This window comes from Daphnia carinata, chromosome 1, assembly GCF_022539665.2.
Source record: "Daphnia carinata strain CSIRO-1 chromosome 1, CSIRO_AGI_Dcar_HiC_V3, whole genome shotgun sequence".
In the NCBI taxonomy this organism is placed as follows: Eukaryota; Metazoa; Arthropoda; class Branchiopoda; order Diplostraca; family Daphniidae; genus Daphnia; species Daphnia carinata.
The window spans coordinates 8,333,396-8,337,020 of NC_081331.1; the positions used below are offsets into that span (position 1 = coordinate 8,333,396).

General features: G+C 37.7%; 1 pseudogene; it reads right to left on the reverse strand.

Annotated features, from left to right (window-relative positions):
- Positions 1 to 518: 518 nt before the first annotated feature.
- On the reverse strand, positions 519 to 1,560 carry LOC130702706 (uncharacterized; annotated as a pseudogene).
- Between the last annotated feature and the right edge of the window lie 2,065 nt (positions 1,561 to 3,625).

A 3,625-nucleotide genomic window follows, 5' to 3' on the forward strand; every position in this document is an offset into this window, starting at 1 on the left:
TCGACCAAATTATTGGTGCGATGTTTCAACCCGAAAACGCTGAAGACTTTCGGAGAGACCACACCGATCCAGTACAAGAGGAAAAAGGCGTTCAGTTTTTTAATTCCTTCTTGGATTGCTGTAGTTTCCCGCCGAAGGTCATTTGTATAGTGCTTTGGAATATCCTACAAAAAGTTTCACTCTTTACTTGGTTTATGTATGAATAGAAATTACGGGAACTTACTTCGAATCCTGCCAAAATCCTATTTGCTAGTAAAAGAGCGAGAGCGATGATTTCCTTTACGTATTTCCCGATTGTTGGACGGTTAGAGTACGCATTTTGAAGGCCATGTTTCTGCACCCTTCTCCATACAGCCTAAAAATTCAAATTAGGTTAAACACATAAAAAGCAGCTAGTAAATCAATACCTGCGAATAGTGAAAGAAACAGCCGACAGCTTCGCTTCCATGAAAAGCTGCAGTCAGGGACTCCCGGTTTGCGTACATGACCAGAAACCAGCCTATGAAACGATCGGGATGTCATTGGTCAAAAACGTCAATAATCATTTCGATTACCGCGTCCTAAAGGGCTCGTGTTTTCATGATAATTAAAATATATTTGAAAAGACAAACCTAACAAAATTTTTATCAAAAACCGTAAGGTTGTTTTGTGTAGTGGTTTACATTGATTACCAGGTTGAACTTGACGATGTGCAACGTAAACAACTGTTTGAAGAGTTCCGGCACGGTACGAAACCTAGCATCCGCCTGAATTTCATTGGCCTCCCTACGCTGTGGTAATAGTTTCGGTGATAGGAAAACTAGCGCTTCTTCGCCTCCAGAGACTTTCGCGTGACCTCGATAAAACTGGCCTCCTTCAAATGCATCACTAAGAAATAATGAAAAAAGAAATAATGAATTAAAACGCAGCATCCGTTAAAAAAAATACAATATAAATGAATTACCAGTATTCAGGATATTGTTGTGTTAAGTCGGCAACTTCCTGAACCGTCTAAGGGATTGGTAGTTCCTGTCTGCGCTTGGCCCGCTGCATCCTACGTTGCATCGCATCGCAATATCCGATAGGAACGCCTTGATGCCTAAAATAACAAATCTTTAAATATTTTACGAACCTTTAACATACAGTGGCTAGATACTTACTCACGATGAACGGCATCGAAAACCACTTTAGGACGTTTACGATCAAGTCCCACTGCGTCAACGCATGCGTTGACTACGGCAAGTAATTCCTGTTCTTCTGCTTCTGGGTGATGATTGTGGTGGTTATCTCCCTGCCTGAAAAACAATTCTGATTCCATATCAGATTTAATCCGGGCTTTGCAACTATCGGTTGCTTTTTTATGGTTTTTGCAGTAGTAAATGATGGAATACGCTCTGCAAAAATAGATAGAAATAAAATATATTTAACTTTTTAGTTGTTTGATTATTTCAAATAAAATTCGTCTTATGTCCTCATCTGCAAGTGGTAAACGAAGCCCTTTTTGGAATTGTATTGAGTTCCGTTATATTTCATCCCTTTAACTGGTTCGACAGTAGGATAATCGTCTTCTTCAAAAAGCATTTTGGTTTGACGCTCGAGAAAGAAATGAGAAGATGCGCTAGGCGTGTAAAAGAAGACTAAATTGCATTTCTATCTTTCTAGTTAGTATATATACTTTTTATACGTTACCTCTTTTCCCGCCAATCGGAAAAAATCAAACGAAAATAAGGCGGAAACATGCCTCTGGAGAACGATCACATTCGTTTTGCTTGTCTGTTTCCTTTGCCGACATTTTTTCCTGTAAACTAGACCGTCCATGACCGTGGCCTTCCTACGTGTCGACTGTTCATCGGGCGATTGTAAAATTAATACAACTTCAAAGTAAAGGACTCCATTATTTCGAAAATTGTAGTTAACTAGGAAATGAAATTTGTAAGCGATTTCTAGGTTACAGGAAAAACCTGTGGAAACAAATAAATAAACAGATCTTTACCTGAAACTTCAATAGCAAAAATAATGCTATGCAAAAACCGGAAACTAGCATAGCATTTGCATCGAGCAGCTTATATGAAAGGGGGCTATTCTTCACTGAGGAGAGGGGGCATATATTATTCTTGAGTTAGGGAGCAACAGTCAGGGAGGGCAACTGTTATGGCTTGAGGGGTAATCGTCCACCCCCACACGGAGGCATTTGTAGAAGGGGGAAACGTCCACACGCCATAATAATTAATAATAATTAATGCAGGTGACATTTTAAACTCACGTAATTATAATTTTACTTTTCTTTTACAATAACAATATCTAAGCTTATTACCCGATAAGCCCAAGCAAAAATGTCTGTACAATCATTAGAGTAAATTACAAATACCTTCATTCGGTAAAAACCAAAAAAAAGAGTCTAAACGTAGCTAGTATGGGATTCCACTTGCCGCATAGTATGGGGCTTCCTTGGTTCTACAACATTTTATTGTCGCGTCCAAACTTCGGAAGCAAATCGTCCAAATGTCCAGGCAGATGTCCTACTGTCGTGAAGAGCTCGTCCAAGTGTCGAGGGAGAAAAATTCAAGTGTAGGAAAATCTAAAATCTTTTTTTCAACTAGCCCAGAAAAACTTTGTACCGGGTGATGAAAGCAAATAGTGTTCATAGTATGGTGTTCTAGAAAATGAGAGCGGACCCTAACTGGGCACACCAGATATGGCAACCACGAAACTGGAAAGGGTGTTAATGAAATGAAATTTCAACAGAATGATGCTTAATGTAGAATCCCATTCCTCACTTAGGCATAAATTTCCCACAATTTAATTTAACTACTTGTGTGGTTATCGCAAAAATAAAAAAAGGTTCTTTTTTTTAACTTCAATTTTTTCATATTACTTGAAAACCAGTTAATTTAAAGCAATTGTTGAAATAACAAATAAAATTAGTTCTTCTCTTCTGATTACCCATTTTAACTATATTTCCAATGTATTAGTTTGAGAAGCATGAGGGATACAAAAAATGACATTCCATTGGGAGATATTGGACATTGTTTTGAGCGAGTTATGTCGGACGCAAACGACATTTTGTGGCAGGGCCTAGATGTCAATTATCAATCAATATTTGATATTTATCAAGCCACTCCTATTCTCCCTTAGTTCCAGCTATTTTGTCACTTCACCTCCTGTTCAATCACTACCAGATTTCGATAACACAGAATTTAGTTGATTATTTTTTCATGGATACATAAATAGTTGTATGAATACATAACGTAATACAAGGCAAGGCATGTTTCTTCAATACCCCAAGTTTAATAGACCAGGTCTACCGGGGCACAACGACTATCCATTTTATTAACCCCTTAATTTTTTCCCCTTCTATATTTTCAGTTTTTTTTAATTTTATTTATTTTTTCACGTTAGATTGAAAACACCTGTTGACCATAGACTTAAGTGCACTTTATAATCTTTTACATTTCCCTCTGCTAAACCTTCTTTACTATAGGAAACATAGACAAAAAGCGTTCTTTGTCCAATTCTGGTACGCTCTCCCCCATGGAGTGTTTGTATTGATAAGAATAATAAGGCTTAGAACGAGTCGTTAGGCGACATCGATTTGGATAAGATAGTCTATTAGATGATGGTTCGTCTCAATCTGAAGTGCTAATGA